General features: G+C 38.1%; 1 long non-coding RNA gene across 1 annotated transcript; it reads right to left on the bottom strand.

The window, feature by feature from the left end:
- Nucleotides 1–286: 286 nt before the first annotated feature.
- On the bottom strand, nt 287–1,342 carry LOC144889139 (uncharacterized). Its single transcript, XR_013621614.1, has 3 exons — nt 1,171–1,342; nt 771–894; nt 287–550 (listed from the first exon to the last, which is right to left on the bottom strand). It is a non-coding gene; the product is annotated as an uncharacterized LOC144889139 (long non-coding RNA).
- Nucleotides 1,343–25,595: the final 24,253 nt, after the last annotated feature.

Below are 25,595 nucleotides of genomic sequence, written 5' to 3'. Positions count from 1 at the left end.
GAATTACAAAAAACAAAGCTAATAATTCATTAAACAACATTTCTATTCACCCCACCCAGATTAGCTAATTTAATTAGTGGTAATAAAAAAAAATTTAAATAAATTAAAATCATAAGCCACACCCACACAGACCACGCCCACACAGACCCCGCCCACACAGACCCCGCCCACACAGACCCCGCCCACACAGACCACACCCATCATCCCCCACCCTCCGTGCACCCCCACCCTTGACCCTTCACCCCCCTCATCCCACCCCCACCTTCCCCACACACACAAGGGGAGGGGAGGGGTGGGATGAGGGGGGTGAAGGGTCTTTGGCAGGGGTGCACCTCCCCGTTCCCTCCTTTATTCTCTTTTTGTAATTAATAATTAAATAATTGTAAACAAAACAAATATATATAAATATTGAAAACATTAAAATCTTTATATTATTAAAACATTTTTCTTGAGGTATACATTCAACTTCTCCCCAGCATAAGTCATCAATTTCTTCCCAGCACAAGTCAAAGGTTGGTTCAGCAGATGTCTTCAGGTTTTGAATCTCTTTCTATTAAAGACAAGAGGGGAGAGATATTTATTTCATATTTATGTTCCATGTCAAAGCGTCTTGAAAAGCGCTATACAAAATAAATGTATTATTATTATTATTATTAATATAGGGTCGGATGCCCTTCCTGACACCAACCCTGAATCACCTCTTACGATGCGCAGGGATATGGTGTACCTATTATAAACGGTGAACCACACACACGTACACACATGCTTACCTCGAAAAAATCCAGCTTAGCGTCAAGATCGTTGAGTTGAAAATGTAGAGGTTCACAGGTTGGTAGGAAATAACCATTCCTATGGAGTCCAAAATCGTCCCACTCCAAGCTTTGGTCTTCGAGGCTGCAAACAAAATAAGGAGAAATTACTATGCTGAAGTAAGCTTGACAAAACATCACACACACACACACACATACACACACACATACACACACACATACACACACACACACATACACACACACACACACACACACACAATCTCATTTTTTCATTTCTGTTCCTCACAATTCGATCTCTCTATTTTAATCACAGACACACATGCACACACATACACATACACACACACACATGCACACACACATGCACACACCTCTCGTTTTTTATTTTCTATCATACCTTTCACGTGAATTTTCTAAGAACGGTGAAACATTGAATTCATTCTGAGCCCACCATCTCGGAGGTAGGTTATTCAAACCCGTATTCAGTTCGTTGTGGAACTCTTGAGAAACAACTTGAAATTCTGCCAGGATATTTACAATATTTGAATTGCTGCAATGAATAGGAAAAATAAATTATTAGTTGTATAATTAATCACATACAAAGCTCTCATTAACAGTGTTTAATACCAAATGAACTTACCAATGTCCTGGCGAGTATTCTTCATCAGAGGAAAGACTGGAATAAGACAAGCTCATCTTCGTTCACAATGTTTAAATGTCCCATTCGGAGACCTCTCTTTTTATAATGAACAAAATGTATTTCGGGGAACTGAAGTGCTTGTCAGCTTTTGGAAACTGAGGGCGTGTGTTTGTGAAAAACAGGAAACAAGACAAAGAGAATTCCTTGGAAGTTATCCAAGTGAAACAACGTCATTTCTCAACAGTGAGCTATTAATTAGAAAAGGTTCGAGTGGTATATAAATGGAAAACAAAATGAATGTAAAAAATATCAAATAAGTATAATTGAAAAGGCAACTGGTAAAAAAGTTCACAAAACAAATAAGAGAATTAATTTAAATACCGGTGAGTTGGATGAGATGGTGAGGAGAGTTGTAGGAGAATTAAATTATTTCCCACGCATAAACAAATATTTGTCGGATCGATGTTTGAGTGGGTTATATTCACCAGATGATATTAAGAGTAAAAGGTTAAAAGGTCCATGAGGTCAGAAGGATCACAGGTGTTTAAGTGGTCTAATGAATAAGGATAACATGTCAAAAGGTTAGAAGGTTCGTAAAGAACAGGGTGAGAGAAATAGAGGTCTTTAGGGTCAATATGGAAGTGAATGGGTCAAAGATTAATCTGCCAGATGATATGTAGAAGAAGGATGATAGGTCTATAAGAGAAAACAAATATTTGTAGTGTTTGAGTGGTCTAATGAACAACATTAAGGATAGGTACTACAGACAAAAGGTTCATAAAGATGAGGGTGGGAGAAATAGAGGTGTTTATGATTTTTGAAAAAGACAAGGGGGTAAATGACATTAGATAGGGATTTCCCATGTTAAACGGAGGTGTCCCAGAAGCAACATTATTACACTACTACAAGTGCTAAAAGTGGTTTTTCAACACTAACACAAGTGCGAAAAGTGGTTTTTCCACACTAATACAAGTGCAAAAGTGGTTTCCTGCACCAACACAAGTGCGAAAAGTGGTTTTTCAACACTAACACAAGTGCTAAAAGTGGTTTTTCAACACTAACACAAGTGCGAAAAGTGGTTTTTCAACACTAACACAAGTGCGAAAAGTTTTTCCACACTAATACAAGTGCAAAAGTGGTTTCCTGCACCAACACAAGTGCGAAAAGTGGTTTTTCAACACTAACACAAGTGCGAAAAGTGGTTTTTCAACACTATCACAAGTGCAAAAAGTGTTTTTTCCACACTAATACAAGTGCAAAAGTGGTTTCCTGCACCAACACAAGTGCAAAAGTGGTTTCCTGCACCAACACAAGCGCGAAAAGTGGTTTTTCAACACTAACACAAGTGCGAAAAGTGGTTTTTCAACACTAACACAAGTGCGAAAAGTGTTTTTTCCACACTAATACAAGTGCAAAAGTGGTTTACTGCACCAACACAAGTGCGAAATGTGCTTTTTCAACACTAATACAAGTGCGAAAAGTGGTTTTTCAACACTAACACAAGTGCGAAAAGTGGTTTTTCAACACTATCACAAGTGCAAAAAGTGTTTTTTCCACACTAATACAAGTGCAAAAGTGGTTTCCTGCACCAACACAAGTGCGAAAAGTGGTTTTTCAACACTAACACAAGTGCGAAAAGTGGTTTTTCAACACTAACACAAGTGCGAAAAGTGGTTTTTCCACACTAATACAAGTGCAAAAGTGGTTTACTGCACCAACACAAGTGCGAAAAGTGGTTTTTCAACACTAACACAAGTGCGAAAAGTGGTTTTTCAACACTAACACAAGTGCGAAAAGTGGTTTTTCAACACTATCACAAGTGCAAAAAGTGTTTTTTCCACACTAATACAAGTGCAAAAGTGGTTTCCTGCACCAACACAAGTGCGAAAAGTGGTTTTTCAACACTAACACAAGTGCGAAAAGTGGTTTTTCAACACTAACACAAGTGCGAAAAGTGTTTTTCCACACTAATACAAGTGCAAAAGTGGTTTCCTGCACCAACACAAGTGCGAAAAGTAGTTTTTCAACACTAACACAAGTGCGAAAAGTGGTTTTTCAACACTAACACAAGTGCGAAAAGTGGTTTTTCAACACTATCACAAGTGCAAAAAGTGTTTTTTCCACACTAATACAAGTGCAAAAGTGGTTTGCTGCACCAACACAAGTGCGAAAAGTGGTTTTTCAACACTAACACAAGTGCGAAAAGTGGTTTTTCCACACTAATACAAGTGCAAAAGTGGTTTCCTACACCAACACAAGTGCGAAAAGTGGTTTTTCAACAATAACACTAGTGCGAAAAGTGGTTTTTCAACACTATCACAAGTGCAAAAAGTGTTTTTTCCACACTAATACAAGTGCAAAAGTGGTTTCCTGCACCAACACAAGTGCGAAAAGTGGTTTTTCAACACTAACACAAGTGCGAAAAGGGGTTTTTCAACACTATCACAAGTGCAAAAAGTGTTTTTTCCACACTAATACAAGTGCAAAAGTGGTTTCCTGCACCAACACAAGTGCGAAAAGTGGTTTTTCAACACTAACACAAGGGCGAAAAGTGGTTTTTCAACACTAACACAAGTGCGAAAAGTGGTTTTTCAACAATAACACAAGTGCGAAAAGTGTTTTTTCCACACTAATACAAGTGAAAAAGTGGTTTACTGCACCAACACAAGTGCGAAATGTGCTTTTTCAACACTAATACAAGTGCGAAAAGTGGTTTTTCAACACTAACACAAGTGCGAAAAGTGGTTTTTCAACACTATCACAAGTGCAAAAAGTGTTTTTTCCACACTTATACAAGTGCAAAAGTAGTTTCCTGCACCAACACAAGTGCGAAAAGTGGTTTTTCAACACTAACACAAGTGCGAAAAGTGGTTTTTCAACACTAACACAAGTGCGAAAAGTGGTTTTTCCACACTAATACAAGTGCAAAAGTGGTTTACTGCACCAACACAAGTGCGAAAAGTGGTTTTTGAACACTAACACAAGTGCGAAATGTGGTTTTTCAACACTATCACAAGTGCAAAAAGTGTTTTTTCCACACTAATACAAGTGCAAAAGTGGTTTCCTGCACCAACACAAGTGCGAAAAGTGGTTTTTCAACACTAACACAAGTGCGAAAAGTGGTTTTTCAACACTAACACAAGTGCGAAAAGTGGTTTTTCCACACTAATACAAGTGCAAAAGTGGTTTACTGCACCAACACAAGTGCGAAAAGTGGTTTTTCAACACTAACACAAGTGCGAAAAGTGGTTTTTCAACACTAACACAAGTGCGAAAAGTGGTTTTTCAACACTATCACAAGTGCAAAAAGTGTTTTTTCCACACTAATACAAGTGCAAAAGTGGTTTCCTGCACCAACACAAGTGCGAAAAGTGGTTTTTCAACACTAACACAAGTGCGAAAAGTGGTTTTTCAACACTAACACAAGTGCGAAAAGTGTTTTTTCCACACTAATACAAGTGCAAAAGTGGTTTCCTGCACCAACACAAGTGCGAAAAGTAGTTTTTCAACACTAACACAAGTGCGAAAAGTGGTTTTTCAACACTAACACAAGTGCGAAAAGTGGTTTTTCAACACTATCACAAGTGCAAAAAGTGTTTTTTCCACACTAATACAAGTGCAAAAGTGGTTTGCTGCACCAACACAAGTGCGAAAAGTGGTTTTTCCACACTAATACAAGTGCAAAAGTGGTTTCCTACACCAACACAAGTGCGAAAAGTGGTTTTTCAACACTAACACAAGTGCGAAAAGTGGTTTTTCAACACTATCACAAGTGCAAAAAGTGTTTTTTCCACACTAATACAAGTGCAAAAGTGGTTTCCTGCACCAACACAAGTGCGAAAAGTGGTTTTTCAACACTAACACAAGGGCGAAAAGTGGTTTTTCAACACTAACACAAGTGCGAAAAGTGGTTTTTCAACAATAACACAAGTGCGAAAAGTGTTTTTTCCACACTAATACAAGTGCAAAAGTGGTTTACTGCACCAACACAAGTGCGAAATGTGCTTTTTCAACACTAATACAAGTGCGAAAAGTGGTTTTTCAACACTAACACAAGTATGAAAAGTGGTTTTTCAACACTATCACAAGTGCAAAAAGTGTTTTTTCCACACTTATACAAGTGCAAAAGTAGTTTCCTGCACCAACACAAGTGCGAAAAGTGGTTTTTCAACACTAACACAAGTGCGAAAAGTGGTTTTTCAACACTATCACAAGTGCAAAAAGTGTTTTTTCCACACTAATACAAGTGCAAAAGTGGTTTCCTGCACCAACACTAGTGCGAAAAGTGGTTTTTCCACACTAACACAAGTGCGAAAAGTGGTTTTTCAACACTATCACAAGTGCAAAAAGTGTTTTTTCCACACTAATACAAGTGCAAAAGTGGTTTCCTGCACCAACACAAGTGCGAAAAGTGGTTTTTCAACACTAACACAAGTGCGAAAAGTTGTTTTTCAACACTAACACAAGTGCGAAAAGTGGTTTTTCAACACTAACACAAGTGCGAAAAGTGGTTTTTCAACACCAACACAAGTGCGAAAAGTGGTTTTTCAACACTAACACAAGTGCTAAAAGTGGTTTTTCAACACTAACACTAGTGCGAAAAGTGGTTTTTCAACAGTATCACAAGTGCAAAAAGTGTTTTTTCCACACTAATACAAGTGCAAAAGTGGTTTCCTGCACCAACACAAGTGCGAAAAGTGGTTTTTCAACACTAACACAAGTGCGAAAAGTGGTTTTTCAACACTAACACAAGTGCGAAAAGTGGTTTTTCAACACTATCACAAGTGCAAAAAGTGTTTTTTCCACACTAATACAAGTGCAAAAGTGGTTTCCTGCACCAACACAAGTGCGAAAAGTGGTTTTTCAACACTAACACAAGTGCGAAAAGTTGTTTTTCAACACTAACACAAGTGCGAAAAGTGGTTTTTCCACACTAATACAAGTGCAAAAGTGGTTTCCTGCACCAACACAAGTGCGAAAAGTGGTTTTTCAACACTAACACAAGTGCGAAAAGTGGTTTTTCAACACTAACACAAGTGCGAAAAGTGTTTTTTCCACACTAATACAAGTGCAAAAGTGGTTTCCTGCACCAACACAAGTGCGAAAAGTGGTTTTTCAACACTAACACAAGTGCGAAAAGTGGTTTTTCAACACTAACACAAGTGCAAAAAGTGGTTTTTCCACACTAATACAAGTGCAAAAGTGGTTTCCTGCACCAACACAAGTGCGAAAAGTGGTTTTTCAACACTAACACAAGTGCGAAAAGTGGTTTTTCAACACTAACACAAGTGCGAAAAGTGTTTTTTCCACACTAATACAAGTGCAAAAGTGGTTTCCTGCACCAACACAAGTGCGAAAAGTGGTTTTTCAACACTAACACAAGTGCGAAAAGTGGTTTTTCAACACTAACACAAGTGTGAAAAGTGGTTTTTCAACACTATCACAAGTGCAAAAAGTGTTTTTTCCACACTAATACAAGTGCAAAAGTGGTTTCCTGCACCAACACAAGTGCGAAAAGTGGTTTTTCAACACTAACACAAGTGCGAAAAGTGGTTTTTCAACACTAACACAAGTGCGAAAAGTGTTTTTTCCACACTAATACAAGTGCAAAAGTGGTTTCCTGCACCAACACAAGTGCGAAAAGTAGTTTTTCAACACTAACACAAGTGCGAAAAGTGGTTTTTCAACACTAACACAAGTGCGAAAAGTGGTTTTTCAACACTATCACAAGTGCAAAAAGTGTTTTTTCCACACTAATACAAGTGCAAAAGTGGTTTGCTGCACCAACACAAGTGCGAAAAGTGGTTTTTCAACACTAACACAAGTGCGAAAAGTGGTTTTTCAACACTAACACAAGTGCGAAAAGTGGTTTTTCAACACTAACACAAGTGCGAAAAGTGGTTTTTCAACACTATCACAAGTGCAAAAAGTGGTTTTTCAACACTATCACAAGTGCAAAAAGTGGTTTTTCCACACTAATACAAGTGCAAAAGTGGTTTCCTACACAAACACAAGTGCGAAAAGTGGTTTTTCAACAATAACACAAGTGCGAAAAGTGGTTTTTCAACACTATCACAAGTGCAAAAAGTGTTTTTTCCACACTAATACAAGTGCAAAAGTGGTTTCCTGCACCAACACAAGTGCGAAAAGTGGTTTTTCAACACTAACACAAGTGCGAAAAGGGGTTTTTCAACACTATCACAAGTGCAGAAAGTGTTTTTTCCACACTAATACAAGTGCAAAAGTGGTTTCCTGCACCAACACAAGTGCGAAAAGTGGTTTTTCAACACTAACACAAGGGCGAAAAGTGGTTTTTCAACACTAACACAAGTGCGAAAAGTGGTTTTTCAACAATAACACAAGTGCGAAAAGTGTTTTTTCCACACTAATACAAGTGCAAAAGTGGTTTCCTGCACTAACACAAGTGCGAAAAGTGGTTTTTCAACACTAACACAAGGGCGAAAAGTGGTTTTTCAACACTAACACAAGTGCGAAAAGTGGTTTTTCAACAATAACACAAGTGCGAAAAGTGTTTTTTCCACACTAATACAAGTGCAAAAGTGGTTTCCTCCACCAACACAAGTGCGAAAAGTGGTTTTTCAACACTAACACAAGTGCAAAAAGTGGTTTTTCAACACTAACACAAGTGCGAAAAGTGTTTTTTCCACACTAATACAAGTGCAAAAGTGGTTTCCTGCACCAACACAAGTGTGAAAAGTAGTTTTTCAACACTAACACAAGTGCGAAAAGTGGTTTTTCAACACTAACACAAGTGCGAAAAGTGGTTTTTCAACACTATCACAAGTGCAAAAAGTGTTTTTACCACACTAATACAAGTGCAAAAGTGGTTTGCTGCACCAACACAAGTGCGAAAAGTGGTTTTTCAACACTAACACAAGTGCGAAAAGTGGTTTTTCAACACTAACACAAGTGCGAAAAGTGGTTTTTCCACACTAATACAAGTGCAAAAGTGGATTCCTACACCAACACAAGTGCGAAAAGTGGTTTTTCAACACTAACACAAGTGCGAAAAGTGGTTTTTCAACATTATCACAAGTGCAAAAAGTGTTTTTTCCACACTAATACAAGTGCAAAAGTGGTTTCCTGCACCAACACAAGTGCGAAAAGTGGTTTTTCAACACTAACACAAGTGCGAAAAGGGGTTTTTCAACACTATCACAAGTGCAAAAAGTGTTTTTTCCACACTAATACAAGTGCAAAAGTGGTTTCCTGCACCAACACAAGTGCGAAAAGTGGTTTTTCAACACTAACACAAGTGCTAAAAGTGGTTTTTCAACACTAACACAAGTGCGAAAAGTGGTTTTTCAACACTATCACAAGTGCAAAAAGTGTTTTTTCCACACTAATACAAGTGCAAAAGTGGTTTCCTGCACCAACACAAGTGCGAAAAGTGGTTTTTCAACACTAACACAAGTGCTAAAAGTGGTTTTTCAACACTAACACAAGTGCGAAAAGTGGTTTTTCAACACTAACACAAGTGCGAAAAGTGGTTTTTCAACACTAACACAAGGGCGAAAAGTGGTTTTTCAACACTAACACAAGTGCGAAAAGTGGTTTTTCAACAATAACACAAGTGCAAAAAGTGTTTTTTCCACACTAATACAAGTGCAAAAGTGGTTTACTGCACCAACACAAGTGCGAAATGTGCTTTTTCAACACTAATACAAATGCGAAAAGTGGTTTTTCAACACTAACACAAGTATGAAAAGTGGTTTTTCAACACTATCACAAGTGCAAAAAGTGATTTTTCCACACTTATACAAGTGCAAAAGTAGTTTCCTGCACCAACACAAGTGCGAAAAGTGGTTTTTCAACACTAACACAAGTGCGAAAAGTGGTTTTTCAACACTATCACAAGTGCAAAAAGTGGTTTTCCCACACTAATACAAGTGCAAAAGTGGTTTCCTGCACCAACACAAGTGCGAAAAGTGGTTTTTCAACACTAACACAAGTGCTAAAAGTGGTTTTTCAACACTAACACAAGTGCGAAAAGTGTTTTTTCCACACTAATACAAGTGCAAAAGTGGTTTCCTGCACCAACACAAGTGCGAAAAGTGGTTTTTCAACACTATCACAAGTGCAAAAAGTGGTTTTCCCACACTAATACAAGTGCAAAAGTGGTTTCCTGCACCAACACAAGTGCGAAAAGTGGTTTTTCAACACTAACACAAGTGCTAAAAGTGGTTTTTCAACACTAACACAAGTGCGAAAAGTGGTTTTTCAACACTATCACAAGTGCAAAAAGTGTTTTTTCCACACTAATACAAGTGCAAAAGTGGTTTCCTGCACCAACACAAGTGCGAAAAGTGGTTTTTCAACACTAACACAAGTGCGAAAAGTGGTTTTTCAACACTAACACAAGAGCGAAAAGTGGTTTTTCAACACTATCACAAGTGCAAAAAGTGTTTTTTCCACACTAATACAAGTGCAAAAGTGGTTTCCTGCACCAACACAAGTGCGAAAAGTGGTTTTTCAACACTAATACAAGTGCGAAAAGTGGTTTTTCAACACTAACACAAGTGCGAAAAGTGGTTTTTCCACACTAATACAAGTGCAAAAGTGGTTTCCTGCACCAACACAAGTGCGAAAAGTGGTTTTTCAACACTAACACAAGTGCGAAAAGTGCTTTTTCAACACTATCACAAGTGCAAAAAGTGTTTTTTCCACACTAATACAAGTGCAAAAGTGGTTTCCTGCACCAACACAAGTGCGAAAAGTGGTTTTTCAACACTAACACAAGTGCGAAAAGTGGTTTTTCAACACTAACACAAGTGCGAAAAGTGGTTTTTCCACACTAATACAAGTGCAAAAGTGGTTTCCTGCACCAACACAAGTGCGAAAAGTGGTTTTTCAACACTAACACAAGTGCGAAAAGTGGTTTTTCAACACTAACACAAGTGCGAAAAGTGTTTTTTCCACACTAATACAAGTGCAAAAGTGGTTTCCTGCACCAACACAAGTGCGAAAAGTGGTTTTTCAACACTAACACAAGTGCTAAAAGTGGTTTTTCAACACTAACACAAGTGCGAAAAGTGGTTTTTCAACACTATCACAAGTGCAAAAAGTGTTTTTTCCACACTAATACAAGTGCAAAAGTGGTTTCCTGCACCAACACAAGTGCGAAAAGTGGTTTTTCAACACTAACACAAGTGCTAAAAGTGGTTTTTCAACACTAACACAAGTGCGAAAAGTGGTTTTTCAACACTAACACAAGTGCGAAAAGTGGTTTTTCCACACTAATACAAGTGCAAAAGTGGTTTCCTGCACCAACACAAGTGCGAAAAGTGGTTTTTCAACACTAACACAAGTGCTAAAAGTGGTTTTTCAACACTAACACAAGTGCGAAAAGTGGTTTTTCAACACTATCACAAGTGCAAAAAGTGTTTTTTCCACACTAATACAAGTGCAAAAGTGGTTTCCTGCACCAACACAAGTGCGAAAAGTGGTTTTTCAACACTAACACAAGTGCTAAAAGTGGTTTTTCAACACTAACACAAGTGCGAAAAGTGGTTTTTCAACACTAACACAAGTGCGAAAAGTGGTTTTTCCACACTAATACAAGTGCAAAAGTGGTTTCCTGCACCAACACAAGTGCGAAAAGTGGTTTTTCAACACTAACACAAGTGCGAAAAGTGGTTTTTCAACACTATCACAAGTGCAAAAAGTGTTTTTTCCACACTAATACAAGTGCAAAAGTGGTTTCCTGCACCAACACAAGTGCGAAAAGTGGTTTTTCAACACTAACACAAGTGCGAAAAGGGGTTTTTCAACACTATCACAAGTGCAAAAAGTGTTTTTACCACACTAATACAAGTGCAAAAGTGGTTTGCTGCACCAACACAAGTGCGAAAAGTGGTTTTTCAACACTAACACAAGTGCGAAAAGTGGTTTTTCAACACTAACACAAGTGCGAAAAGTGGTTTTTCCACACTAATACAAGTGCAAAAGTGGATTCCTACACCAACACAAGTGCGAAAAGTGGTTTTTCAACACTAACACAAGTGCGAAAAGTGGTTTTTCAACATTATCACAAGTGCAAAAAGTGTTTTTTCCACACTAATACAAGTGCAAAAGTGGTTTCCTGCACCAACACAAGTGCGAAAAGTGGTTTTTCAACACTAACACAAGTGCGAAAAGGGGTTTTTCAACACTATCACAAGTGCAAAAAGTGTTTTTTCCACACTAATACAAGTGCAAAAGTGGTTTCCTGCACCAACACAAGTGCGAAAAGTGGTTTTTCAACACTAACACAAGGGCGAAAAGTGGTTTTTCAACACTAACACAAGTGCGAAAAGTGGTTTTTCAACAATAACACAAGTGCAAAAAGTGTTTTTTCCACACTAATACAAGTGCAAAAGTGGTTTACTGCACCAACACAAGTGCGAAATGTGCTTTTTCAACACTAATACAAATGCGAAAAGTGGTTTTTCAACACTAACACAAGTATGAAAAGTGGTTTTTCAACACTATCACAAGTGCAAAAAGTGATTTTTCCACACTTATACAAGTGCAAAAGTAGTTTCCTGCACCAACACAAGTGCGAAAAGTGGTTTTTCAACACTAACACAAGTGCGAAAAGTGGTTTTTCAACACTATCACAAGTGCAAAAAGTGGTTTTCCCACACTAATACAAGTGCAAAAGTGGTTTCCTGCACCAACACAAGTGCGAAAAGTGGTTTTTCAACACTAACACAAGTGCTAAAAGTGGTTTTTCAACACTAACACAAGTGCGAAAAGTGTTTTTTCCACACTAATACAAGTGCAAAAGTGGTTTCCTGCACCAACACAAGTGCGAAAAGTGGTTTTTCAACACTATCACAAGTGCAAAAAGTGGTTTTCCCACACTAATACAAGTGCAAAAGTGGTTTCCTGCACCAACACAAGTGCGAAAAGTGGTTTTTCAACACTAACACAAGTGCTAAAAGTGGTTTTTCAACACTAACACAAGTGCGAAAAGTGGTTTTTCAACACTATCACAAGTGCAAAAAGTGTTTTTTCCACACTAATACAAGTGCAAAAGTGGTTTCCTGCACCAACACAAGTGCGAAAAGTGGTTTTTCAACACTAACACAAGTGCGAAAAGTGGTTTTTCAACACTAACACAAGAGCGAAAAGTGGTTTTTCAACACTATCACAAGTGCAAAAAGTGTTTTTTCCACACTAATACAAGTGCAAAAGTGGTTTCCTGCACCAACACAAGTGCGAAAAGTGGTTTTTCAACACTAATACAAGTGCGAAAAGTGGTTTTTCAACACTAACACAAGTGCGAAAAGTGGTTTTTCCACACTAATACAAGTGCAAAAGTGGTTTCCTGCACCAACACAAGTGCGAAAAGTGGTTTTTCAACACTAACACAAGTGCGAAAAGTGCTTTTTCAACACTATCACAAGTGCAAAAAGTGTTTTTTCCACACTAATACAAGTGCAAAAGTGGTTTCCTGCACCAACACAAGTGCGAAAAGTGGTTTTTCAACACTAACACAAGTGCGAAAAGTGGTTTTTCAACACTAACACAAGTGCGAAAAGTGGTTTTTCCACACTAATACAAGTGCAAAAGTGGTTTCCTGCACCAACACAAGTGCGAAAAGTGGTTTTTCAACACTAACACAAGTGCGAAAAGTGGTTTTTCAACACTAACACAAGTGCGAAAAGTGTTTTTTCCACACTAATACAAGTGCAAAAGTGGTTTCCTGCACCAACACAAGTGCGAAAAGTGGTTTTTCAACACTAACACAAGTGCTAAAAGTGGTTTTTCAACACTAACACAAGTGCGAAAAGTGGTTTTTCAACACTATCACAAGTGCAAAAAGTGTTTTTTCCACACTAATACAAGTGCAAAAGTGGTTTCCTGCACCAACAAAAGTGCGAAAAGTGGTTTTTCAACACTAACACAAGTGCTAAAAGTGGTTTTTCAACACTAACACAAGTGCGAAAAGTGGTTTTTCAACACTAACACAAGTGCGAAAAGTGGTTTTTCCACACTAATACAAGTGCAAAAGTGGTTTCCTGCACCAACACAAGTGCGAAAAGTGGTTTTTCAACACTAACACAAGTGCTAAAAGTGGTTTTTCAACACTAACACAAGTGCGAAAAGTGGTTTTTCAACACTATCACAAGTGCAAAAAGTGTTTTTTCCACACTAATACAAGTGCAAAAGTGGTTTCCTGCACCAACACAAGTGCGAAAAGTGGTTTTTCAACACTAACACAAGTGCTAAAAGTGGTTTTTCAACACTAACACAAGTGCGAAAAGTGGTTTTTCAACACTAACACAAGTGCGAAAAGTGGTTTTTCCACACTAATACAAGTGCAAAAGTGGTTTCCTGCACCAACACAAGTGCGAAAAGTGGTTTTTCAACACTAACACAAGTGCAAAAAGTGGTTTTTCAACACTATCACAAGTGCAAAAAGTGTTTTTTCCACACTAATACAAGTGCAAAAGTGGTTTCCTGCACCAACACAAGTGCGAAAAGTGGTTTTTCAACACTAACACAAGTGCGAAAAGGGGTTTTTCAACACTATCACAAGTGCAAAAAGTGTTTTTTCCACACTAATACAAGTGCAAAAGTGGTTTCCTGCACCAACACAAGTGCAAAAGTGGTTTCCTGCACCAACACAAGTGCGAAAAGTGGTTTTTCAACACTAACACAAGTGCGAAAAGTGTTTTTCAACACTAACACAAGTGCGAAAAGTGTTTTTTCCACACTAATACAAGTGCAAAAGTGGTTTACTGCACCAACACAAGTGCGAAATGTGCTTTTTCAACACTAATACAAGTGCGAAAAGTGGTTTTTCAACACTAACACAAGTACGAAAAGTGGTTTTTCAACACTATCACAAGTGCAAAAAGTGTTTTTTCCACACTAATACAAGTGCAAAAGTGGTTTCCTGCACCAACACAAGTGCGAAAAGTGGTTTTTCAACACTAACACAAGTGCGAAAAGTGGTTTTTCAACACTAACACAAGTGCGAAAAGTGGTTTTTCCACACTAATACAAGTGCAAAAGTGGTTTACTGCACCAACACAAGTGCGAAAAGTGGTTTTTCAACACTAACACAAGTGCGAAAAGTGGTTTTTCAACACTATCACAAGTGCAAAAAGTGTTTTTTCCACACTAATACAAGTGCAAAAGTGGTTTCCTGCACCAACACAAGTGCGAAAAGTGGTTTTTCAACACTAACACAAGTGTGAAAAGTGGTTTTTCAACACTATCACAAGTGCAAAAAGTGTTTTTTCCACACTAATACAAGTGCAAAAGTGGTTTGCTGCACCAACACAAGTGCGAAAAGTGGTTTTTCAACACTAACACAAGTGCGAAAAGTGGTTTTTCAACACGAACACAAGTGCGAAAAGTGTTTTTTCCACACTAATACAAGTGCAAAAGTGGTTTCCTGCACCAACACAAGTGCGAAAAGTAGTTTTTCAACACTAACACAAGTGCGAAAAGTGGTTTTTCAACACTAACACAAGTGCGAAAAGTGGTTTTTCAACACTATCACAAGTGCAAAAAGTGTTTTTTCCACACTAATACAAGTGCAAAAGTGGTTTCCTGCACCAACACAAGTGCGAAAAGTGGTTTTTCAACACTAACACAAGTGCTAAAAGTGGTTTTTCAACACTAACACAAGTGCGAAAAGTGGTTTTTCAACACTATCACAAGTGCAAAAAGTGTTTTTTCCAGACTAATACAAGTGCAAAAGTGGTTTCCTGCACCAACACAAGTGCGAAAAGTGGTTTTTCAACACTAACACAAGTGCGAAAAGTGGTTTTTCAACACTAACACAAGAGCGAAAAGTGGTTTTTCAACACTATCACAAGTGCAAAAAGTGTTTTTTCCACACTAATACAAGTGCAAAAGTGGTTTCCTGCACCAACACAAGTGCGAAAAGTGGTTTTTCAACACTAATACAAGTGCGAAAAGTGGTTTTTCAACACTAACACAAGTGCGAAAAGTGGTTTTTCCACACTAATACAAGTGCAAAAGTGGTTTCCTGCACCAACACAAGTGCGAAAAGTGGTTTTTCAACACTAACACAAGTGCGAAAAGTGCTTTTTCAACACTATCACAAGTGCAAAAAGTGTTTTTTCCACACTAATACAAGTGCAAAAGTGGTTTCCTGCACCAACACAAGTGCGAAAAGTGGTTTTTCAACACTAACACAAGTGCGAAAAGTGGTTTTTCAACACTAACACAAGTGCGAAAAGTGGTTTTTCCACACTAATACAAGTGCAAAAGTGGTTTCCTGCACCAACACAAGTGCGAAAAGTGGTTTTTCAACACTAACACAAGTGCGAAAAGTGGTTTTTCAACACTAACACAAGTGCGAAAAGTGTTTTTTCCACACTAATACAAGTGCAAAAGTGGTTTCCTGCACCAACACAAGTGCGAAAAGTGGTTTTTCAACACTAACACAAGTGCTAAAAGTGGTTTTTCAACACTAACACAAGTGCGAAAAGTGTTTTTCAACACTATCACAAGTGCAAAAAGTGTTTTTTCCACACTAATACAAGTGCAAAAGTGGTTTCCTGCACCAACAAAAGTGCGAAAAGTGGTTTTTCAACACTAACACAAGTGCTAAAAGTGGTTTTTCAACACTAACACAAGTGCGAAAAGTGGTTTTTCAACACTAACACAAGTGCGAAAAGTGGTTTTTCCACACTAATACAAGTGCAAAAGTGGTTTCCTGCACCAACACAAGTGCGAAAAGTGGTTTTTCAACACTAACACAAGTGCTAAAAGTGGTTTTTCAACACTAACACAAGTGCGAAAAGTGGTTTTTCAACACTATCACAAGTGCAAAAAGTGTTTTTTCCACACTAATACAAGTGCAAAAGTGGTTTCCTGCACCAACACAAGTGCGGAAAAGTGGTTTTTCAACACTAACACAAGTGCTAAAAGTGGTTTTTCAACACTAACACAAGTGCGAAAAGTGGTTTTTCAACACTAACACAAGTGCGAAAAGTGGTTTTTCCACACTAATACAAGTGCAAAAGTGGTTTCCTGCACCAACACAAGTGCGAAAAGTGGTTTTTCAACACTAACACAAGTGCGAAAAGTGGTTTTTCAACACTATCACAAGTGCAAAAAGTGTTTTTTCCACACTAATACAAGTGCAAAAGTGGTTTCCTGCACCAACACAAGTGCGAAAAGTGGTTTTTCAACACTAACACAAGTGCGAAAAGGGGTTTTTCAACACTATCACAAGTGCAAAAAGTGTTTTTTCCACACTAATACAAGTGCAAAAGTGGTTTCCTGCACCAACACAAGTGCAAAAGTGGTTTCCTGCACCAACACAAGTGCGAAAAGTGGTTTTTCAACACTAACACAAGTGCGAAAAGTGTTTTTCAACACTAACACAAGTGCGAAAAGTGTTTTTTCCACACTAATACAAGTGCAAAAGTGGTTTACTGCACCAACACAAGTGCGAAATGTGCTTTTTCAACACTAATACAAGTGCGAAAAGTGGTTTTTCAACACTAACACAAGTACGAAAAGTGGTTTTTCAACACTATCACAAGTGCAAAAAGTGTTTTTTCCACACTAATACAAGTGCAAAAGTGGTTTCCTGCACCAACACAAGTGCGAAAAGTGGTTTTTCAACACTAACACAAGTGCGAAAAGTGGTTTTTCAACACTAACACAAGTGCGAAAAGTGGTTTTTCCACACTAATACAAGTGCAAAAGTGGTTTACTGCACCAACACAAGTGCGAAAAGTGGTTTTTCAACACTAACACAAGTGCGAAAAGTGGTTTTTCAACACTATCACAAGTGCAAAAAGTGTTTTTTCCACACTAATACAAGTGCAAAAGTGGTTTCCTGCACCAACACAAGTGCGAAAAGTGGTTTTTCAACACTAACACAAGTGTGAAAAGTGGTTTTTCAACACTATCACAAGTGCAAAAAGTGTTTTTTCCACACTAATACAAGTGCAAAAGTGGTTTGCTGCACCAACACAAGTGCGAAAAGTGGTTTTTCAACACTAACACAAGTGCGAAAAGTGGTTTTTCAACACGAACACAAGTGCGAAAAGTGTTTTTTCCACACTAATACAAGTGCAAAAGTGGTTTCCTGCACCAACACAAGTGCGAAAAGTAGTTTTTCAACACTAACACAAGTGCGAAAAGTGGTTTTTCAACACTAACACAAGTGCGAAAAGTGGTTTTTCAACACTATCACAAGTGCAAAAAGTGTTTTTTCCACACTAATACAAGTGCAAAAGTGGTTTCCTGCACCAACACAAGTGCGAAAAGTGGTTTTTCAACACTAACACAAGTGCTAAAAGTGGTTTTTCAACACTAACACAAGTGCGAAAAGTGGTTTTTCAACACTATCACAAGTGCAAAAAGTGTTTTTTCCACACTAATACAAGTGCAAAAGTGGTTTCCTGCACCAACACAAGTGCGAAAAGTGGTTTTTCAACACTAACACAAGTGCTAAAAGTGTTTTTTCAACACTAACACAAGTGCGAAAAGTGGTTTTTCAACACTAACACAAGTGCGAAAAGTGGTTTTTCCACACTAATACAAGTGCAAAAGTGGTTTCCTGCACCAGCACAAGTGCGAAAAGTGGTTTTTCAACACTAACACAAGTGCTAAAAGTGGTTTTTCAACACTAACACAAGTGCGAAAAGTGGTTTTTCAACAGTATCACAAGTGCAAAAAGTGTTTTTTCCACACTAATACAAGTGCAAAAGTGGTTTCCTGCACCAACACAAGTGCGAAAAGTGGTTTTTCAACACTAACACAAGTGCGAAAAGTGGTTTTTCAACACTAACATAAGTGCAAAAAGTGGTTTTTCAACACTATCACAAGTGCAAAAAGTGTTTTTTCCACACTAATACAAGTGCAAAAGTGGTTTCCTGCACCAACACAAGTGCGAAAAGTGGTTTTTCAACACTAACACAAGTGCGAAATGTTGTTTTTCAACACTAACACAAGTGCGAAAAGTGGTTTTTCCACACTAATACAAGTGCAAAAGTGGTTTCCTGCACCAACACAAGTGCGAAAAGTGGTTTTTCAACACTAACACAAGTACGAAAAGTGGTTTTTCAACACTAACACAAGTGCGAAAAGTGTTTTTTCCACACTAATACAAGTGTAAAAGTGGTTTCCTGCACCAACACAAGTGTGAAAAGTGGTTTTTCAACACTAACACAAGTGCGAAAAGTGGTTTTTCAACACTAACACAAGTGCAAAAAGTGGTTTTTCCACACTAATACAAGTGCAAAAGTGGTTTCCTGCACCAACACAAGTGCGAAAAGTGGTTTTTCAACACTAACACAAGTGCGAAAAGTGGTTTTTCAACACTAACACAAGTGCGAAAAGTGTTTTTTCCACACTAATACAAGTGCAAAAGTGGTTTCCTGCACCAACACAAGTGCGAAAAGTGGTTTTTCAACACTAACACAAGTGCGAAAAGTGGTTTTTCAACACCAACACAAGTGCGAAAAGTGGTTTTTCAACACTATCACAAGTGCAAAAAGTGTTTTTTCCACACTAATACAAGTGCAAAAGTGGTTTCCTGCACCAACACAAGTGCGAAAAGTGGTTTTTCAACACTAACACAAGTGCGAAAAGTGGTTTTTCAACACTAACACAAGTGCGAAAAGTGTTTTTTCCACACTAATACAAGTGCAAAAGTGGTTTCCTGCACCAACACAAGTGCGAAAAGTAGTTTTTCAACACTAACACAAGTGCGAAAAGGGGTTTTTCAACACTATCACAAGTGCAAAAAGTGTTTTTTCCACACTAATACAAGTGCAAAAGTGGTTTCCTGCACCAACACAAGTGCAAAAGTGGTTTCCTGCACCAACACAAGTGCGAAAAGTGGTTTTTCAACACTAACACAAGTGCGAAAAGTGTTTTTCAACACTAACACAAGTGCGAAAAGTGTTTTTTCCACACTAATACAAGTGCAAAAGTGGTTTACTGCACCAACACAAGTGCGAAATGTGCTTTTTCAACACTAATACAAGTGCGAAAAGTGGTTTTTCAACACTAACACAAGTGCGAAAAGTGGTTTTTCAACACTATCACAAGTGCAAAAAGTGTTTTTTCCACACTAATACAAGTGCAAAAGTGGTTTCCTGCACCAACACAAGTGCGAAAAGTGGTTTTTCAACACTAACACAAGTGCGAAAAGTGGTTTTTCAACACTAACACAAGTGCGAAAAGTGGTTTTTCCACACTAATACAAGTGCAAAAGTGGTTTACTGCACCAACACAAGTGCGAAAAGTGGTTTTTCAACACTAACACAAGTGCGAAAAGTGGTTTTTCAACACTATCACAAGTGCAAAAAGTGTTTTTTCCACACTAATACAAGTGCAAAAGTGGTTTCCTGCACCAACACAAGTGCGAAAAGTGGTTTTTCAACACTAACACAAGTGTGAAAAGTGGTTTTTCAACACTATCACAAGTGCAAAAAGTGTTTTTTCCACACTAATACAAGTGCAAAAGTGGTTTGCTGCACCAACACAAGTGCGAAAAGTGGTTTTTCAACACTAACACAAGTGCGAAAAGTGGTTTTTCAACACGAACACAAGTGCGAAAAGTGTTTTTCCACACTAATACAAGTGCAAAAGTGGTTTCCTGCACCAACACAAGTGCGAAAAGTAGTTTTTCAACACTAACACAAGTGCGAAAAGTGGTTTTTCAACACTAACACAAGTGCGAAAAGTGGTTTTTCAACACTATCACAAGTGCAAAAAGTGTTTTTTCCACACTAATACAAGTGCAAAAGTGGTTTCCTGCACCAACACAAGTGCGAAAAGTGGTTTTTCAACACTAACACAAGTGCTAAAAGTGGTTTTTCAACACTAACACAAGTGCGAAAAGTGGTTTTTCAACACTATCACAAGTGCAAAAAGTGTTTTTTCCACACTAATACAAGTGCAAAAGTGGTTTCCTGCACCAACACAAGTGCGAAAAGTGGTTTTTCAACACTAACACAAGTGCTAAAAGTGGTTTTTCAACACTAACACAAGTGCGAAAAGTGGTTTTTCAACACTAACACAAGTGCGAAAAGTGGTTTTTCCACACTAATACAAGTGCAAAAGTGGTTTCCTGCACCAACACAAGTGCGAAAAGTGGTTTTTCAACACTAACACAAGTGCTAAAAGTGGTTTTTCAACACTAACACAAGTGCGAAAAGTGGTTTTTCAACAGTATCACAAGTGCAAAAAGTGTTTTTTCCACACTAATACAAGTGCAAAAGTGGTTTCCTGCACCAACACAAGTGCGAAAAGTGGTTTTTCAACACTAACACAAGTGCTAAAAGTGGTTTTTCAACACTAACACAAGTGCGAAAAGTGGTTTTTCAACAGTATCACAAGTGCAAAAAGTGTTTTTTCCACACTAATACAAGTGCAAAAGTGGTTTCCTGCACCAACACAAGTGCGAAAAGTGTTTTTTCAACACTAACACAAGTGCGAAAAGTGGTTTTTCAACACTAACACAAGTGCAAAAAGTGGTTTTTCAACACTATCACAAGTGCAAAAAGTGTTTTTCCACACTAATACAAGTGCAAAAGTGGTTTCCTGCACCAACACAAGTGCGAAAAGTGGTTTTTCAACACTAACACAAGTGCGAAATGTTGTTTTTCAACACTAACACAAGTGCGAAAAGTGGTTTTCCCACACTAATACAAGTGCAAAAGTGGTTTCCTGCACCAACACAAGTGCGAAAAGTGGTTTTTCAACACTAACACAAGTGCGAAAAGTGGTTTTTCAACACTAACACAAGTGCGAAAAGTGTTTTTTCCACACTAATACAAGTGTAAAAGTGGTTTCCTGCACCAACACAAGTGTGAAAAGTGGTTTTTCAACACTAACACAAGTGCGAAAAGTGGTTTTTCAACACTAACACAAGTGCAAAAAGTGGTTTTTCCACACTAATACAAGTGCAAAAGTGGTTTCCTGCACCAACACAAGTGCGAAAAGTGGTTTTTCAACACTAACACAAGTGCGAAAAGTGGTTTTTCAACACTAACACAAGTGCGAAAAGTGTTTTTTCCACACTAATACAAGTGCAAAAGTGGTTTCCTGCACCAACACAAGTGCGAAAAGTGGTTTTTCAACACTAACACAAGTGCGAAAAGTGGTTTTTCAACACCAACACAAGTGCGAAAAGTGGTTTTTCAACACTATCACAAGTGCAAAAAGTGTTTTTTCCACACTAATACAAGTGCAAAAGTGGTTTCCTGCACCAACACAAGTGCGAAAAGTGGTTTTTCAACACTAACACAAGTGCGAAAAGTGGTTTTTCAACACTAACACAAGTGCGAAAAGTGTTTTTTCCACACTAATACAAGTGCAAAAGTGGTTTCCTGCACCAACACAAGTGCGAAAAGTAGTTTTTCAACACTAACACAAGTGCGAAAAGTGGTTTTTCAACACTAACACAAGTGCGAAAAGTGGTTTTTCAACAATAACACAAGTGCGAAAAGTGTTTTTTCCACACTAATACAAGTGCAAAAGTGGTTTCCTGCACCAACACAAGTGCGAAAAGTAGTTTTTCAACACTAACACAAGTGCGAAAAGTGGTTTTTCAACACTAACACAAGTGCGAAAAGTGGTTTTTCAACAATAACACAAGTGCGAAAAGTGTTTTTTCCACACTAATACAAGTGCAAAAGTGGTTTCCTGCACCAACACAAGTGCGAAAAGTGGTTTTTCAACACTAACACAAGGGCGAAAAGTGGTTTTTCAACACTAACACAAGTGCGAAAAGTGGTTTTTCAACAATAACACAAGTGCGAAAAGTGTTTTTTCCACACTAATACAAGTGCAAAAGTGGTTTCCTGCACCAACACAAGTGCGAAAAGTGGTTTTTCAACACTAACACAAGTGCGAAAAGTAGTTTTTCAACACTAACACAAGTGCGAAAAGTGGTTTTTCAACACTAACACAAGTGCGAAAAGTGGTTTTTCAACACTATTACAAGTGCAAAAAGTGTTTTTACCACACTAATACAAGTGCAAAAGTGGTTTGCTGCACCAACACAAGTTCGAAAAGTGGTTTTTCAACACTAACACAAGTGCGAAAAGTGGTTTTTCAACACTAACACAAGTGCGAAAAGTGGTTTTGCCACACTAATACAAGTGCAAAAGTGGTTTCCTACACCAACACAAGTGCGAAAAGTGGTTTTTCAACACTAACACAAGTGCGAAAAGTGGTTTTTCAACATTATCACAAGTGCAAAAAGTGTTTTTTCCACACTAATACAAGTGCAAAAGTGGTTTCCTGCACCAACACAAGTGCGAAAAGTGGTTTTTCAACACTAACACAAGTGCGAAAAGGGGTTTTTCAACACTATCACAAGTGCAAAAAGTGTTTTTTCCACACTAATACAAGTGCAAAAGTGGTTTCCTGCACCAACACAAGTGCGAAAAGTGGTTTTTCAACACTAACACAAGGGCGAAAAGTGGTTTTTCAACACTAACACAAGTGCGAAAAGTGGTTTTTCAACAATAACACAAGTGCAAAAAGTGTTTTTTCCACACTAATACAAGTGCAAAAGTGGTTTACTGCACCAACACAAGTGCGAAATGTGCTTTTTCAACACTAATACAAATGCGAAAAGTGGTTTTTCAACACTAACACAAGTATGAAAAGTGGTTTTTCAACACTATCACAAGTGCAAAAAGTGTTTTTTCCACACTTATACAAGTGCAAAAGTAGTTTCCTGCACCAACACAAGTGCGAAAAGTGGTTTTTCAACACTAACACAAGTGCGAAAAGTGGTTTTTCAACACTATCACAAGTGCAAAAAGTGGTTTTCCCACACTAATACAAGTGCAAAAGTGGTTTCCTGCACCAACACAAGTGCGAAAAGTGGTTTTTCAACACTAACACAAGTGCTAAAAGTGGTTTTTCAACACTAACACAAGTGCGAAAAGTGTTTTTTCCACACTAATACAAGTGCAAAAGTGGTTTCCTGCACCAACACAAGTGCGAAAATTGGTTTTTCAACACTATCACAAGTGCAAAAAGTGGTTTTCCCACACTAATACAAGTGCAAAAGTGGTTTCCTGCACCAACACAAGTGCGAAAAGTGGTTTTTCAACACTAACACAAGTGCTAAAAGTGGTTTTTCAACACTAACACAAGTGCGAAAAGTGGTTTTTCAACACTATCACAAGTGCAAAAAGTGTTTTTTCCACACTAATACAAGTGCAAAAGTGGTTTCCTGCACCAACACAAGTGCGAAAAGTGGTTTTTCAACACTAACACAAGTGCGAAAAGTGGTTTTTCAACACTAACACAAGAGCGAAAAGTGGTTTTTCAACACTATCACAAGTGCAAAAAGTGTTTTTTCCACACGAATACAAGTGCAAAAGTGGTTTCCTGCACCAACACAAGTGCGAAAAGTGGTTTTTCAACACTAATACAAGTGCGAAAAGTGGTTTTTCAACACTAACACAAGTGCGAAAAGTGGTTTTTCCACACTAATACAAGTGCAAAAGTGGTTTCCTGCACCAACACAAGTGCGAAAAGTGGTTTTTCAACACTAACACAAGTGCGAAAAGTGGTTTTTCAACACTAACACAAGTGCGAAAAGTGTTTTTTCCACACTAATACAAGTGTAAAAGTGGTTTCCTGCACCAACACAAGTGCGAAAAGTGGTTATTCAACACTAACACAAGTGCGAAAAGTGGTTTTTCAACACTAACACAAGTGCAAAAAGTGGTTTTTCCACACTAATACAAGTGCAAAAGTGGTTTCCTGCACCAACACAAGTGCGAAAAGTGGTTTTTCAACACTAACACAAGTGCGAAAAGTGGTTTTTCAACACTAACACAAGTGCGAAAAGTGTTTTTTCCACACTAATACAAGTGCAAAAGTGGTTTCCTGCACCAACACAAGTGCGAAAAGTGGTTTTTCAACACTAACACAAGTGCGAAAAGTGGTTTTTCAACACCAACACAAGTGCGAAAAGTGGTTTTTCAACACTATCACAAGTGCAAAAAGTGTTTTTTCCACACTAATACAAGTGCAAAAGTGGTTTCCTGCACCAACACAAGTGTGAAAAGTGGTTTTTCAACACTAACACAAGTGCGAAAAGTGGTTTTTCAACACTAACACAAGTGCGAAAAGTGTTTTTTCCACACTAATACAAGTGCAAAAGTGGTTTCCTGCACCAACACAAGTGCGAAAAGTAGTTTTTCAACACTAACACAAGTGCGAAAAGTGGTTTTTCAACACTAACACAAGTGCGAAAAGTGGTTTTTCAACAATAACACAAGTGCGAAAAGTGTTTTTTCCACACTAATACAAGTGCAAAAGTGGTTTCCTGCACCAACACAGTGCGAAAAGTAGTTTTTCAACACTAACACAAGTGCGAAAAGTGGTTTTTCAACACTAACACAAGTGCGAAAAGTGGTTTTTCAACAATAACACAAGTGCGAAAAGTGTTTTTTCCACACTAATACAAGTGCAAAAGTGGTTTCCTGCACCAACACAAGTGCGAAAAGTGGTTTTTCAACACTAACACAAGGGTGAAAAGTGGTTTTTCAACACTAACACAAGTGCGAAAAGTGGTTTTTCAACAATAACACAAGTGCGAAAAGTGTTTTTTCCACACTAATACAAGTGCAAAAGTGGTTTCCTGCACCAACACAAGTGCGAAAAGTGGTTTTTCAACACTAACACAAGTGCAAAAAGTGGTTTTTCAACACTAACACAAGTGCGAAAAGTGTTTTTTCCACACTAATACAAGTGCAAAAGTGGTTTCCTGTACCAACACAAGTGCGAAAAGTAGTTTTTCAACACTAACACAAGTGCGAAAAGTGGTTTTTCAACACTAACACAAGTGCGAAAAGTGGTTTTTCAACACTATCACAAGTGCAAAAAGTGTTTTTACCACACTAATACAAGTGCAAAAGTGGTTTGCTGCACCAACACAAGTGCGAAAAGTGGTTTTTCAACACTAACACAAGTGCGAAAAGTGGTTTTTCAACACTAACACAAGTGCGAAAAGTGGTTTTTCCACACTAATACAAGTGCAAAAGTGGTTTCCTACACCAACACAAGTGCGAAAAGTGGTTTTTCAACACTAACACAAGTGCGAAAAGTGGTTTTTCAACATTATCACAAGTGCAAAAAGTGTTTTTTCCACACTAATACAAGTGCAAAAGTGGTTTGCTGCACCAACACAAGTGCGA

Source organism: Myxine glutinosa, unplaced genomic scaffold (genome assembly GCF_964187855.1).
Source record: "Myxine glutinosa unplaced genomic scaffold, kmMyxGlut1.1 SCAFFOLD_1069, whole genome shotgun sequence".
Lineage (NCBI taxonomy): Eukaryota > Metazoa > Chordata > Myxini > Myxiniformes > Myxinidae > Myxine > Myxine glutinosa.
This window is presented reverse-complemented; position numbering and strand designations above follow the sequence as displayed.